The following is a 17427-nucleotide window of genomic DNA, read 5'->3' on the forward strand; positions in this document are numbered from 1 at the left end:
GCAAGAAACAGCTATGCACCGAACCAAGTAGGTATTACTCAAATGTAGACTCAGACAGAGACAAAGTTCAAATTAATTAATCAGGTTCTAAACCTATGCTCTCGTCACCCAGCAGTGCACTGAAGATGCCCCGTTTAATTTTTTTTTTGGTATGTATATAAGAATAACAAAGGCACTTACATACATCAGGACACATTGGTGTCAGCATTAAACGTTTGTATACACCCTTAGATTTAGATTTGCTTATATTTAGGAACAAACAATCACATGACTAAACCACAACAGAGGTTTTGGGAATGACCTGCATTGAAGACAAAAACCAATCCTAGTTCGCGCTCCAAAGTCTCTATTTGTGTTGGTGGCCAAATGGTCATCTGACTGAATAGAACTAATGAGAACTATATTAAAGACCTTTGTAAAGGATTACATTTTAAGAGCTCACCCCATGGCTGCTTAGGTGGAAGGCGAGGGAAGTTGGAGAATAAGGAGTTTGCACAGTTCCTCACCTGGAAATATCTAAATAGATAAGAAGGTGGAAGATTGAATTCAGTAACCTGATCTGCAAAAGAGCAAAAGACCCCTTCAAAACATTTCAGTCCCTTATCTTGCCATAAGGAGAAAGTGGACTCGATTAACAGAGGGGTTAAAACTGTGGGAGCGGTAAATTTAAACTGTTTCCTAAATTGAAACCATATCTTAAGCATAGCGGTGACCACAGGGTTGCAGGTATGTTGGCGGCCCAGTAGTAGAATCTAAAATTTGGCAGAGAGACCATCATAGAACTTACAATTCTGAAGTATTTTGTCTAACACTAGGCGTTTTGCCATTCCACAAAAAATTACAAATAATCGAGTCTACTGCTTTAAAAAAACGTTTTGATAGAAATATAGGCAGACAAAAGCAGCAGGTCATCGGCATATAACGACAGTTTCAACTCTGTATGAGAGGTCCTCAAGTACATAGACAAGGGCTCTATTGCAAGTGCAAACTAAAGGGGAGACAGGGGGCAGCCCTGTCTACAACTTCTATTTAAAAAGAAATATCCGGATTGAATGTTATTAGTAGTAATACTGGCACAGGGGAGTGTATAAAGAAGGTGTAACCATGATATAAAACGCTCACCAAATCCGAATCTAGCTAAGACTGCAAATAGATAATTCCATTCTACTCGATCAAACGCCTTTTCGGCATCAACCGATATCACTACTTCAGGCTGTTGTTTCTTTCGAGTGGATTGCATTTAACAAAGTACGAACATTACAATAGAGCTGACACCCCTTTATAAAACCAGTCTGCTCCTGCTCCTTGTTGGAAGAACCTTTTCAAGTCGGCGAGCCAAGGCCTTTGTAAAAAAGCTTTAAAAAATTTGACCGGAAACTCATTGGGACCTGGGGCTTTAAAATTTTGCATGTTTTGTAGAGCACAGTTTAATTCTTGAATGGTCAGAGCAGAGACTAATTGATTAACCAATTCTGGATTTGAGGAAGGAAACTGAAGTTCATCTAGAAACATGTGCATAGCTGGATCCGATGAGAATTCAGACATGTACTGGGACTCATAAAAAGATGAAAAAACAGAGTGGGTCCTCCTGCAATTCTTCCGATTCATCCTTAATGCGAGGTATTTAGACGTGAGGCTGCTTGATGAGGCAACTGATGAGCTAGTAACCTACCAGACCTGTCGCCATGTTCATAGTATCTAGAACGGGAATGAACAGTTGTGATAAGATCCAGCTCAGTTTGTATGGCCTTGCGACGCTTAGAAAGATCGTCAGATGGGGTGGTCGCAAGCTGTTGGTCGACTGATGCTAAATCAGATGAAAGCCTCTGAATATTCGACATCCTTAATTACCTTATATGTCTTCTTCTTCTTTAGATCTCTTGAGCCAGCAGGTCTGCGTCCTCCACAGTAACTCCATGTTGTTGGAGGTCGCCCGCAATAACGTCGAGCCATCGGGTGCGGGGCTTGCCTTGTGGTCGTCTCCAGCCTGCAGCCCACGGGTCGAATCGGAAAATGGCTCTCGTCGGATGGTCAAGGGGAAGACGGAGTACATGACCAAGCCAGCGGGTGCGGCACCCAGACAAGATGCTCTGGGCTGGCGTGTGTGGGCCCTAAGCGCTTCATTGGAAACCCGCTGGGGCCATCTGATGTTCTCTATGGTTCTGAGAGCCCTGCTATCAAAACCATCTAGTCTTGAGGCCAGAGACTTGTGTAAGGGCCATGTTTCCGAGCCGTACAGCAGGATGGAGAGTATCGCTGAGTTGTAGATCCGTAGCTTCGTCTTGCCTGAGATGGTCTGGTGCCGCCAGAGTGGTTTCCAGAGGGACTGCAGAGCTGATGCTGCCAGGGCTCTTCGGCGGATAATTTCTGGTTTTAGGTCCCCATAGTCTGTCACTATGGACCCCAGGTACACAAAGCTCTCGACAGGTTCTACAATGTTGTTACCAAGCCGTAGGGGGGGTGGATCAGGTCTATCACCAACATACATGAGCTTTGTTTTTGTCCAAGTTTCTCTGCCACTTTGTTGTATATATCCAGAGCGTCACTCAGCTGGCTGTAGGATGTGCTGAGGAGGATGGTGTCATCTCTAGGTCAGTCAGGTGGTAGCTGCCGAAGGACACTCCAGGGACCCGCTCACAAACCCTAAACATCAGGTGGTCAATGATGCAGTTGAAGAGGTCTGGAGCGCAACCCTGGCGAATGCCACAGGAGATGTGAAACCAGTCAGAGTCTCTGCCGTTGATATGGACACAGCTCTGTGCATTGCTGTAAAGCAGCTTGAACAGGGCAATGATCTTAGGTGGGGCTCCAAGGGCCTGTAGGATTCTCCAGAGTGAAGTATGGCAGACGGTGTCAAAGGCAGACTTCAGATCTATGGACACAATGTACAGATGGCGATCTTTGCGGAATTCATACGTCTTCTCTATCAGCAAGCGAACGGCAGAGATGTGGTCTGTTGTGGAGTGGTTAGGCATGAATCCAGTCTGCTGGGGACAGTGGCTGCTTCTGATGGGAGAGCACGAGTGAGCAAGATCCTGGTAAAGAGCTTGCAGAGTATGAAATTATCTGACCTCGCAGATATGCTTTTAAGGATAGTGCAGTTGCGCCTTAGAGATAGGTTTGATTAAGATTGATTGAAGAACAGATTGATTAAGAGCAATAAAATCCTCTATTGCACCTGCAATGAATTTATAAAATTTGTCATCTGATAAAAGTGAGGTGTTGAATCGTCAATGGGTGGTATAAAGAGGTCCGGAGGAAATCTGAACATCTATGGACACCGGTGAGTGATCTGAAACGATAGTTGGGTGATACAAAACATATGTCAATTTTGGCATAAGTTTAGTGTCTACAAAGAAATAATCAATACGCGAAAATGTCTGGTGCACATGCGAGTAAAGAAGTATTGTCTACTGCTTGGATTACAAAATCTCCAGGGGTCAACATAGCCATTACTAGACATGAAATTGCAGAGGGCCCTAGCCATTAGTGATTGAGTTGAGCCAGGTTTATACCAATCTAGTTGAGGATCAATGGCACAGTTCATGTCCCCTCCAGAAATCAAAAAACAGTCACTCAGAGAGGGCAGATTTTCAAACAGCTTGTTCATAAAACCAGAATTATCAAAATGTGGTGCATACACATTAACTAACAGGATAGGCACACAGAATAGAATACCTAAAACTATCAGAAATCTGCCGTCTGGTAATGGTAGTAGTCAGGGTAAATGGGACGGATTTACAGATCAAGATCGCAACCCCCCTGGCCTTTGAGTTGACGCTAGAATGGAATACCTCAGCAACCCAGGGACATTTCAGTCTGACTTGATCTTTGTTCCTCATGAGGGTCTCCTGCAAAAACACAATGTCACCATTTAACAGCACCGCTTAAACCTTTAGTATTCCAACTGATAAATCTTTCCTTTTAGCTTGAAACATTATGTGTGTTAAAATCGGAGGCAACCAGTTTCCCAACTCCACACACCAGGAACAAGGGAGAAGAAAAACAAAAAATCCCACACCCACCCCGCGTAGCACCTTCCACTATCCATCCCCAATCGATAGGATACCAGTGCTAACGCCACAAGAAGTCATGAACTTACTGTTTGGACCAAACAGTAATACTCACCTCGCTCCTGACTGGATGACATGACTGAAGCTCCTGCAAACATGTATAGCTAAAGACAGGGCTGAAATATTAACACAAAACTCCATCTAAGAAACCTGCACACATAAGTGTATTTAAATGCTTATTAGAAAAGTAGGTGCCATTTATCACAACAATAACAGAACATATCTGCAGTAATAGTCTAATATTCAAAACTATTACATAGACAGCACCGATAAAAACCATTTCAGCACCTCTTAAAAGAAATAAGTGGACAACTGCAGTGGCTCCCGCACTCAAACCTGTGTTTCAATAACTTTGTAACTAACCCAAGTTTACTTGAGTTGAGTGCCAGGTGATGTAAATTCACTCGTGACGAAAGCCGAAGACACTCTGAGTGTAGCAGCCCAAACCTTATATCAGGAATGTCCCCGAGCTGCCGTCGGATGTCATTGAAGGATGTGTGGGCTTTGGCTGTCCGTGCAGTGAAATCCGTGAGAAAATGGAGATTGTTGAATCCTTCATCTCGATCAGCTGGTGGGTTCTGGCATGTCATAGGATATCAACACAGTCTGCAAAATAGTGTAAAACATGCTATTATGGGACGAGTGCGTTCGTCGGGTATCGGCTTAGGCTATAGGGATCGATGTGCACGGTCCACAACTAGCTCTTTCCCTAAGCAAAGAGAGTCTTTCAGCAAGGTGGAAACTATGGTCCCGTCGATCGTGCCATGCTCCTCAGGTAGCCCAATTATCCTGATGTTGTTACACCGAGACCTTGCCTCCAGATCCTCACATCTACAGTCAAGAGTAAGAAGTTGGGCCGAAAGTTTGTCCACAGTACTAGTGAGTGAAACCACATCGTCAGTACATGTTGACAGCGAGCGCTCCATGATATTCATAGTTACCTTTAGCACATCCACCTCCGACCAGATAGCCGACATGTTAGCTTGTAGCTCAGTTTTCACACTCTGCAGTTCGGACTTTATCTGAGAAAAGTTATTTGTCATTGCCGACTCTAATTCCATCCTAAAAATGTCTGCCATCTCACCTCGAAGAGCAGTGAGTAGGTCAGCCTTAAAGTCCATAGAAGTCATGCATGGGACGGCAGCAGTTTCCTCTGAAGGGGTCGTCTTAGCAGTTACATTCCGCGGCGGGGATACAGCCGGGGGGGCTGTATTCTTTCAAAAGAGTTTTGCAGGAGCACCGCAGGCACGTCTTACTCTCACCCTCACCGTTGGAGTCGGAAACTTGTTTTGTGATCAACCACAGCCTACAGCCACAAGCTTCCAATCCTCATGGTAAATGGTTGAAGGTTTGTATTTATATAGCGTTTTCTAGTCTTGACACTTTCATAAAGCGCAACTATGTGCAGTGCATTTTTTCACTCATTCATACACATTTACATTCTGCCGGCACAGCCGTCAGGAGCAACGTGGGGTTAAGTGTCTTGCTCAAGGACACATCAGCATGTAGACTAGCGGAGTGTCCAATTTATCTAATCCCCATTGCATGTTTGTGGACTGTGGGAGGAAGCTGGAAAAAAACCCATGCACACATGGGGAGAAAATGCAAACTATATATTTTTGACCACTTCTGAGTGAGATGAAGTGGCGGCAAGTAGAGGCTCTTTTGTTCAAATAGTGAATTAATGCTTTGTAGTCATATGCATGAAGACTGTTTTATATCGTCTGGTTCCAGGTTTGTTAGGTGATATTGTTGACAGTGTCCAGAAACATGAACGTCTAAACATTTCATGTTAGATATGGGTTAAAAAAACTGGTTATTTAAATAGTATTAATAGGTGTTACAGTATTAAATATACAGTGCAAAATGTGTTATTATTATTTATTTGTCAGATAACTGTATCCAACTTTTTATACCCAGATTTGAGCGAGCTCTCTGAAAAGTCAGACAGTACATAACCTAACATTCAACCAGTAAAACTTGTTTTTCTGTTCAGAAATGTATAACTAATGTTAACTTTAAATACCTAAAGTTTAATCAAGAAACAATAGTGTGCTTTACTATTTTTCTGTTTCAAAAATTCATGGATCACAATAATATTTATATTTTAGCAGTAAAAATATAATTTCTACGGTGGCCCTGAGAGGTCAGGGCACTGCAAATATCACAACAAATAACACAACACATTAAGAAATTTCTTTCTCGAGTATTTCCAGGCCTGAGACAAGAGAATCAATTTTATTTTGAAGGAGGCACGCGGACATACGGAGCAGCAGTAGCAGAAGCTAACAACCCTTGTGTTGCGTGTTTGGATCCACAGGTATGTAAAATGTACTATTTGTACAGTTCTGTTCAGTTCAACTATGTAACAACATATAAGCGAAGCTATGAAGTAGAGCTAAGCATTGTATTATGTTTAAATATGTACTTTATTGCCGTGTTCACTTCCGTCCGCAAAAGGTCAGTTAAACAAGAATGAGTGTGTGTGTGTGAGCCGTTCCGACCATAAACGTTGCTGGCTACTAGTTATTGTCTGTTAATACTATTCTGAAAGTAATTGGTATGATATTTGCAATGTTGTATATATGAAATGTGATGTGCTCGGCGCATGTGCAGGGAATAAACATACCGAGCAGCAGTAGCAGAAGCTAACAGCCCTCGTGTTGTGTGTTTTGGATCCACAGGTATTTATACCGTAGCTCAGCCACTCAGTGCACGCTGCCTGACAGGCTCATGCTGCCGGACCAGAGACCCCTAGCTCTGGTGCCGGTAACATTTGGGGGCTTGTCCGGGATCATTAGCATTTCTGCCTAGTGAAGTGAGTGTCGTGACGACGAGAAACGGTGCCCAACGTTTCAGGGAAGGCTGCTGCAGTCCAGAGCGTCATCCAGAGAGCGGGAGTCACCAGAGTAACGCCAAAATGGCCACTGTCACCCCACAGCGAATGCTGCTAAATCGGTAACAAACACTGTGGATATGCCACCATTCAAGTGCCAATGCTATTCAGCCAGAACTGTCTCCACTGTCCTCTCTTAGGCAGCAATGTGTTAGTTGAGATAATCAAAGAACAGAGAAGTGATGTTGATATTTCTGCTTTATTAAAAGAAACCTTTAGTATAAATGACAGTGCTGTCGAAGCCCTAGTTTCTGCTTGCCAGACACTGACCCCAGGTGAGACAGCTGTGAGTGCAGTGTGAGAACAGGGAAGACGGGTTCCACCTATGCTGCAGGGCAGATTTGTGAGGTGAGGTGCAGAGTCAGGGAATGGCCGAGAGGTGGGGTTATGCTCTTCCAACCTGATGTAGTGGGTAACTGTCCTGAGGGGTTGGATTTGTTTCAGACCTTAGTTGATGTTCCAAGTGGGTCCACAAAAATTGTGAAGATACCGGTTCAAAACCCTACCTCCCTAAGAGAACAGTTTTAGGAACATTAGAAGAAGTTACTGAAATTAAACCAGTAAACTGTTTTCCAGGTGGGTTAGAACCCATGTCCCCTAACACTGTTAATACATCCTCAGCTCAGGTTAGCACAGACAGACAAAGAGAAATAAGTGAGAAAAACAAGACAGAGGACACAACAGGCCAGAGATGGCGCCCCCCTGTTGATGTGTCGCATCTGGAGAGACACGAACAAAACATAGTCAGAGACAGTCGGATGTCTTCGCCAAAGATGATTGTGACATTGGGTGCATCCCAAACCTGCAACTGAAGATCCATCTGAAGGATGACACGCCAGTGCAGACGTCCTACAACTCTGTCCCTAAGCCCTTGTACAAAGAGGTGAAAGACTATGTCCAAAATCTGCTTGACCAGGGCTGGATCAGAAAGTCCACTTCTTCCTACTCATCTCCAGTGGTCTGTGTCAGGAAGAAGGACAAGAGGTTGCGTCTGTGTATTGATTTCAGAGGCTTGAATCGGAAAACCATCCCCGATCGCCACCCTCTTTCACGCATCCAAGATCTATTAGACAGTCTGGGGGGGTACTCATGGTTTTCCATACTCGACCAGGGCAGTGCATACCATCAAGGCTTTGTCGATGAGAGCTCCAGACATCTGACTGCCTTCAGCACACCCTGGGGCCTTTATGAGTGGACCCGCCTCCCATTTGGTCTAACAAACGCCCCAGCGGCTTTTCAAAGATGTATGGAGGGAGTTCTTGACGGGTTAAGGGACGAGTGTTGTTCTCCATATTTGGATGACGTTCTCTGTTTTTCTAAGACTTTTCATGACCATGTTGAAGATCTGAGACGGGTGCTCTGTCGCCTGCCAGAGCATGGTATCAAACTGTGTCCAAACAAATGTGAACTGTTTAAAAGCCAGGTCAGGTATTTAGGACGTTTAGTGACACGTGAAGGTGTTCAGATAGACCCTAAAGAAATTGAGGCAGTTCAGCATTTGAAAGAGAAAGAGCCAAAGAATGTGGGAGAGGTCAGAGCCCTCTTAGGTTTTTTAGGCTATTACAGAACATTCACACAGGACATTTCTAGGATAGCAAGACCCCTCTTTCAGCTAATAGAGAGTCCTAGTGAGCCTAGCCAGAGAGCTACCAAGGTCAAGTCAAAAAATACTAAAAGTGGTCAGCTCTTATCCAAAACACCTGTTTATTGGACACCAGATCACAGTGCTGTAGTATCACGCCTGGTGGATATGTTAACCAGTCCACCCATTTTGGCTTATCCAGAGTATGACTTACCTTTTGTACTCCACACAGATGCCTCGAACGAAGGTCTGGGTGCTGTACTCTATCAACAGCAGGGAAGCAAGCTCCGGGTTATTGCTTATGGCTCCAGGACACTCACGCCTGCTGAGAAAAACTACCATCTCCATTCTAGCAAGCTTGAGTTCCTGGCGTTAAAGTGGACAATCTGTGATAAATTTAGAGATTACCTCTATTATGCCCCCACTTTCACAGTATACACCAACAATAACCCCCTTACATATGTTTTGAGCTCAGCCAGGTTAAACGCAGTCGGGCATCGTTGGGTGGGTGAATTAGCAGACTTTCATTTCACCATCAAATATCGGCCAGGCAAGTCGAACACCGATGCTGACACCCTGTCAAGACACCCAGTGCATCTTGATGGTCACCTGACAGAGTTCACAGAGACAGTGTCCCCTGATGTAGTCTCCGCTATCTGGCAGAGAGACAAAGCTGTAAAAGACGGTGATGTGCCATAGGTCGCTGCATTACAGCTGCAGTCAGATGTTGGTGATGCAAACTTTGGAGGCACCCCAGTTATCACCCCAGAGAGTGTCAGAGCTGCACGGAAAGAAGATGGCCCTAATGTGAGGTGATAAACCTAAAGAAAAGTGGATGGAGTCCTCAGGATAAAGACAAGAGACAAATGGGACGAGAAACACGCAGACTGGTACACGAATGGAACAGACTCAGACTGGACAAAGGGATTTTGTACAGAAAGACAGGACAGAGGAAGCAGTTGCTTCTCCCCAGTAAACTGAGGGCCACCGTGTTAAAACATTTACATGATGACATGGGGCATGTGGGTGCCGACAAAGTCATACATTTAGTACGAGAAAGGTTTTATTGGCCTTTTATGCAACAGGACATAGAAGATTATGTCATTCGCCAGTGTCAGTGTGTTAAACAAAAACATCCTACCCGACCAGAGAGAGCACCTATGGGTTCTATAACAACCAGTGCCCCATTTGAGCTCATCTCAATTGATTATTTACATCTTGAACAGAGTAAAGGCGGTTATGAGTACATTTTGGTCCTGGTAGACCACTTTACTCGGTTTGGTCAAGCTTATGCCACAAAAAAACAAAAATGGCAGAACAGCGGCTGAGAAAATCTTTTATGACTTTATCCCTCGCTTTGGGTACCCTGAAAAGCTGCATCATGACCAGGGCCGGGAGTTCGAAAACAGTCTCTTTCAGAGACTCCAGCAGCTCGCAGGAATTTCCCACTCCAGAACCACTCCCTACCATCCACAGGGGAATCCTATCGAGCGCCTGAACAGGACACTTCTACAAATGTTCTGCACTCTGCAGGAGGAGAAAAAAACAGAGTGGAAGGACCATCTACCTCACGTTGTCCACGCATAAAACTGTACGAGACACGAGGGAACAGGTTATTCACCTTATTTTCTTCTTTATGGTAGAGCTCCACGTTTGCCTGTAGACCTTCTCTTTGACTTGAAACCTGAAGAGGAGCCATGGTCCAGACAAGAATATGCTCAGCAATGGGCTTCACGCATGCAGGAAGCGTACAAGATTGCTTCAGAAAACAATGGGAAGCGTTCAGCTAAGGGAAAGAAGTATTACGATCAGCATGTTAAAGGTATTACACTGCAGCCTGGAGACCGTGTGCTGGTCAGGAATCTGTCAGAGAGGGGTGGTCCGGGGAAACTTAAAGCTTATTGGGAAAAAAAGGTTCATCGAGTGGTTGAAAAGATGGGAGACGGACCTGTTTACAGAGTTCAACCAGAAACAGGAGAACGCACTCTCCGTGTGCTGCATCGCAACCTTCTGCTACCTGTTAATGATTTGCCTTTAGAAGTCCCACCGAGTCAGTCCGCACCGAGAAAGAGACAAAGACAGACAGACTATTACAGAAGCAACAGAGAGACGGTGGAGCAGGAGCCTGAACACTCGGAGGAAGAGGAGGAATACACCTATTGCCTTTGAACAATTCCTGTATATAGCAGGAGGAGAGTCAGACCCGCAAGTCCTCAGTCTAACCCACCAGATAAGCTCTGACTGATAGCCCCAGAGTTTCAACCACGGAGACAGGTAACAGATATGTCTCAAAAACAACAGCAACATGATACTGTCACCGTCCCAGATCCAGTGCAGATACCAGACCAGCTGGCATCTGTCCCACCACCAGATCAGGAAGTGCAAGGAGAACTCAGAACTGATGACACTGTGGAGGAGGCTGATTCAAGAGAGCAGGAGGAAAATGATGAGCATGCAATGGAACTGCCCGAGGAGGAAGTGCAACCTGTGAAGAGGTCAGCTCGAACACCGAGACCTCGAGAAAGGCTCACATATGACCATCTTGGACAACCATCATACCAGTCTTGGGGACCAGGTGCAAGCCTGATGTTCGCCTATGCCCCTTACCCCACGTCTCATCTTCCATTACCCCTCAATCCATGTCCCATATCCTCCTTTTACCCAGCTGTCCCCGAACATTGTTTCTACCCTGCACAAGCAGTGTGGACATGCTAGAGACACACAAAGACTTGAAGAACAGACGAGACCAGACTTTACTGTACACACACACACACACACACACCTACACCTACATTGACACACACTTACGTTGACAATTGGACTGTTTTGAGACATTTTCTTTTAAGATTTTTGTTAGTTTGGTTCTAGATGTCGGAGACATCTCTTGATGCAGGGGAGAGTGTAGTGGGTCTGAAATAGCCACATATAGTTTATTATGTTAACAGACACCCCCCTCTTTTTCATTGTAATATTTGAACCTTTATAAAAACAGTTTTGCAGAAAGCACTACTACACCAGGACAGGGTGCTATAACACCAGTGGGTCCACGCAAACGGCTTCTGCTCTGCTTTGCTCAGCGCATGTGCAGAGAATAAACATACGGAGCAGCAGTAGCAGAAGCTAACAGCCCCTGTGTTTGGATTCACAGGTATGTAAAATGTACTATTTGTACAGTTCTGTTCAGTTCAACTATGTAACAACATATAAGCGAAGCTATAGTAAGTAGCTAAGTAGAGCTAAGCATTGTATTATGTTTAAATATGTGCTTTATTGCCGTGTTCACTTCCGTCCGCAAAAGGTCGGTTACACAAGAATGAGTGTGTGTGTGTGTGTGTGTGTGTGTGAGATGTGTGTGTGTGAGCCGTTCCGACCATAAATTATTGTCTGTTAATACTATACTCAAAGTAATTGGTATGATATTTGCAATGTTGTATATATGAAGTGTGATGTGCTCGGCGCATGTGCAGGGAATAAACATACCGAGCAGCAGTAACAGAAGCTAACAGCCCTCGTGTTGTGTGTTTGGATCCACAGGTATTTATACCTTAGCTCAGCCACTCAGTGCACTCTGCCTGAGGGGCACATGCTGCCGGACCAGAGACCCCTAGCTCTGGCGCCGGTAACATGATCAACTTGGAACTGACATCAGTTCCAGCTTGGACTAGCAAAGTTCCAATGTAAATGGAATGCAGCATCTGTGGAGAACTAATTTTGTTCTGCAGACTCACTCAGATGCTTTTCAACTCTACCTCGACTAAGACGACAATGATGACGTCAAAAAATAAAAAAATGCACTTCCTTGTACATCGTACTTATGAGTAGCACTTTATAGTTTGGCATACTTGAAGCACTTATTTACTTCTAGCTCTTCTTTGTACCCAAATGTTGAAATGCACTTACTGTAAGTTGCTTTGGATAAAAGCATCGGCTAATGTAATGTCATGTAGATGTGACATAAGTCTGGACCTTTTTTAAAAAAAATCATAGCACAATGAGTGATTTACATTGATTTTTGATGAATCCTGGTAAAGGAATTGGTCCTTTGGTAGATGATATAACTTAGGGATATCATCCCAGTTATAGCCTTAACTCTTTTAAACTTAAGTTTATACTAGATAACTGACAACTTCATTCTCAGATATCACAGTGACTATCTGGCAAAGTCAAAGTCATGTGAATAACTGCCGAGTCTAGCCGACTGCCGAGTGTAGCACAGAAAACTGTGGAGAGTAATGTTTTTCTATTATGTATACTATATTATAATAGAGGCAGTATCCTGCTGTGATAACAAACCATGTCCTGTCATCCTGTCACAGTGATTTAAGAGGCAGTCACAAGAGAAGCAGCACACACATCAGACATGCCCAGTTAACATCAGTGCACACACACACACACACACACACAAACCTCTTCTCCAGATCCCTCTGTTGCTCCTGCTGTGGTGTGTGTGCCAGGTCATCAGCACATTGACAGACGAAGACAGATTGTGAAGCTGTCGACTCAACGTGTCTCGGCTGTCGCGAATTAACTCCAACAGAGACATCACCTCATCACTGTATGTTTTGTTGTGTATCCGAAAACTTGTTCACGGATGTCCTCATGCCGCCTGACTCTCCCCCTTGTGAATGTGTGATTGTTTATCTCACTTAATGTTTATCACAGGAAGAGAGGGTGGAGGGCCATGACATAACCCCCAAACAACTAATTATACAAACTACGTACTGCATATTCCTGTATGTCACAAACCACAAACAACATTGTAGGAAACTAGTCAGTCAGTTTTAGTCTAAAAAATGGCAAAAGATTAGCAGGTCTCCAACTTCCCCAGACTATTACTCATTGTCTACTGCTTTATGCTCCACATGAGGGTCACAGGGGAAGAGGAGCCAATCCCAGCTGACAGAGGGTGAAATGCAGGGCACATACTGGACAGTTCACCAGTTGAACCAATTGAAGTCTCAATCTCACAGCCCCATGACTGGCCCGCCACTTCATTTCAAGTTATACTGATTTAGTGTCTGTTATTGATACTGAAATTTACATAATTTTACATCAAAAGAAACTGTGAAATATTGTCAGAAATGTCATTATATATATAAAGGAATATCGTGACATCATTTTATGCTCACGGCGCACACCCTAACTGAATTGTTTTTTTGACCGGTCCCTTCCTGACCAGACTAGATGCTCACTGGCCATCTGGGTCGTTTTATTTTGAAACACATGATTTAAATTATCCAATTAACCTGCATTTTTTTCTTGGACTGTGGGAGGATGCAAGAGTGAATAGGGATTCAAATAATAATAATAATAATTTCATTTATCTCTGGATTAAGATCATTCTCAGAGTCAAACTGAGTCTGACGGTGCTCATAAACTTTTTCTTTCAGCTTCTTCCTCTGAATGTTCCTTCATATATTTCAGACTGTATACCACTATGTACTAAACTAATTTTTCATGTACCATTTTTTCTGTTTTTGAGGGGTTACAGCAGTAACATGCGGTCAGGGGACGCTCAAACGTAAAATACTAACAATGATTAAAAGAAAATCAATTTGTTCACTTGACTGTTGTGTAAATTAGTTTGTTGTATGATTTAAACATTTCTATGGTCAAAATCACTGAATTACACATTTCATGTTCAAATGCATGGGACAACTGTGAGGTGAGGCAGAGATGAACTGTGCCTCCACTCTGTGCCACACACACACAGTCAGTGGTAGTGACACAAGCAGGCATCAAGTTCTGGTCCACAGGATACATCATGGACATAGGCTTCTATAGTTCTTTATATATTCTATACTATACTATTGAATTCATGGAGTTTCATAATTGTAAAACCTTTCTAAAGGCCATAAAAAGCCTAGAAAAAAAGTATTTCCCGGAGTGACGTCACAGCTGTGCACAGGCACACCAAAGTGCAGTCATGTGACGTCTCGAACAGTGCTAATACCATTGAACTATACGATGTGAACACTTTGAAATGTGAATAAATAAAGGGTTTAAAATAAGAATTTTCGTTTATAAATATATATAAAATATATTCTTAAAATATTACAGAGCAAGTTTTAGTTATTTATTCGTTGCTCATTAGCATTTGTTTTCAAACTTACTATCGGTGTATTAATGAGCTGCTACATTACAAGATAAATCTAAACTGAGCGGCTGTAAACCCGGATACCCTCTCTTGATGTGGTTGTTAACGATTTCTCCGTCTAATGTTGTTTATGTTTTGTTTTATCGAGTATGTTCTGTCTGTTTTGTATAATTTAAACCGTTTAATGTTACTAACCTGTTACTAACCTACTAATGTCAGTCTAACATTGTTTATGTTTTGTTTTGTCTATTGTGTTCTGTCTGTTTTATATAATTTCAATTGTATTGTTGTCCACCTCTCTGCCCCTGTCTGGTCCGGTTTCCCACACCACATATTGTGGGTTTGATCACACTATTGTTGTAATAATAGATGTATGCAGCAGTAACAGGACTGGGAGCAACTTTATTTTGTAAGGTTTATTTATTTAAGGTTACAAAAGTGCTTTACAGGGTTTGGAACAATGAGGCACATTTTTAAATGAATTAAAGTAATACAAATATGATAAAACAATAAAAACAAAATAGCCAAGATTAATAAAACCCCTTTTCCCCTTACACTTATGACAAATAAATGGCGTATTTCCACCGGCTTGACTCGCCTTGGCACGCCACGGTTATTTTGCGTTTCCACTTTTAGTACCTGCTCTGGTGAGGTTCCAAGCGAGCTGGGGCAATACTGTGTGATGTCGCTGGCCACTGATGCCAGCTGTAAATCATTTAAAAAGATCCTAAAAACGTGGGTTAATCTCCAACAATTACCAGGGAAATTTCTAAAATCTCAATATTTAACAGAAGAGTCTGGTGTATTTAGATTGTGACAAAATTTTTAATTAACTGATTCTAATGATTCAGTTACACTGAAAACAATTGCTTTATAAGTTGCTCGTCCCTCATTTGTGTGTCGCATTTAAAACAAAGTCACAGCAGTTTCATGCAGTCATGCAGTGATGACTCCGCCCACATTGAGTAGGTACTATTTTGTAGTGGAAAACCAACCCTAACTGTGTTGCGCTGAGGCGAGGAGGTGGAAAATGGGCTAAAATGATCTGCATCTACCACAAGTGAGAGGTTCTGGTTCATTCAGGACTCCAACTGAAGGGACATGATGACATCTAGTGGTAGAACGAATAAGTACACTAAAGGACACTGCAGCACATCAGAGGTCTGTTTATTGAAAATAATAATCATTTAGAGATACAAATACACTGTGATCAGCTATGCATCACTTGTGTTTTATTAATATATGTGCAATCTCTTCATGAGACATAACAGGAACAGCAAAAATATGACATTTGACAAAGATTGTGCCACATGGTTTTTGTAGTGGTTAGCACTCATGCCTTTACCTGATGGGCCAGCCTCTGATTATTTGCATTATTTATTATTAATCCCACCTCAACCAAACGAAACGTCCTGAATTTCATTCATAATACTTTGCTACAATGTGTGTTTATACTTCAAGGGGATTACAATTAGCATTTAAAGTGATTGTAAAAATGATGAGGAAACAATAAAACTTGATGATTATGAGATAATAGACCTTGATTTAAGCCACAGCTGCCTTAAAAGAACAGCATTGATATTATAAAAAAAAAAAAAAATTGTTTCTGTAATGGTCAATACACCAGCATGTAGAAGCTCTTTAACTGAAATGATGTTTTTAATGCTAAAATATTAATATTATTGTGAGCCATGAATTTTCAAATGTGGAAACACAAAAATAATAAAGCACATTATTGTTTCTTGATTAAGATGTGAAATTATAGTTATTTACTTGCATTTCTGAACAGAAAAATTAGATTTCAAATCTCGGTATAAAAAGGTGGATTCAGTTAACTGACAAATAAATAACATTTTAATGATGATGGGTGGATGGATGGATGGATGGATAGATGGATGGATGGACGGACGGACGGATAGATAGATAAGATCGTAGTGGTAAAGACCCGGGTTCAAGCCCTGGTTGGAACGAGGGCCTTTCTGCATGGAGTTTCCATATACTCCCCCGTGTGTGCGCGGGGTTTTCTGCGGGTTCTCCGGCTTCCTCCCACAGTTGAAAAACATGCAATATGGGGATTAGGTGAATTGGACACTCTAAATTGACCATAAATGAGAGTGAATGATTGTTTGTCTCTATATTTGTCTCCCTGCTGCGATGGACTGGCAATCTGTCCAGAGTGTGACCCCACCTATCGCCCTATGTCAGCTGAGATTGGCACAGCTCCCCAGTAACCCTCATCGAGGATAAAGGATCTAAGCAGTCAGTGACATTTATTATGTCATGTTATTATGTATTGATTATCAACTTGTCCTCTTCCACTGGTACAAATCAACCCTTGCATACCACTTACCTATGTTGCATCTCATTCACGACAGCCATATCAAGCCGTGTAAAGTTGACAACAGAAACTGATGAGAGGACCGGAAATGAGGCATTTTACTTCAAAAGCACTAGACATAACAGTTATTAACAACGTTAACTTATTTATTAACTTCCACATATCCATTTTTTGGAGTCATAGTACATCATAATATGGTTACAAAAGTAGTCTGCTGTTGATAACATTATTGAGAACATGTTTTTACACTTTTACTATTTGGCAGTTTATCCTTTCTCTTCCTCTTATATATAGTCTAGCAGGAGGGGCCCTCATATTTTGAGGTACTGTACCCCTACCCAATTTAGAACAAAACACAACAATGTTTTGTGTTTTTTTTTAATCTTCAGGGTCTTATTTTTTTTTACTTTATTTTTGTGGGAAATTTATGACATCAATTGA

The sequence above is a fragment of the Solea senegalensis genome, linkage group LG2 (genome assembly GCF_019176455.1).
Source record: "Solea senegalensis isolate Sse05_10M linkage group LG2, IFAPA_SoseM_1, whole genome shotgun sequence".
Classification (NCBI taxonomy): Eukaryota; Metazoa; Chordata; class Actinopteri; order Pleuronectiformes; family Soleidae; genus Solea; species Solea senegalensis.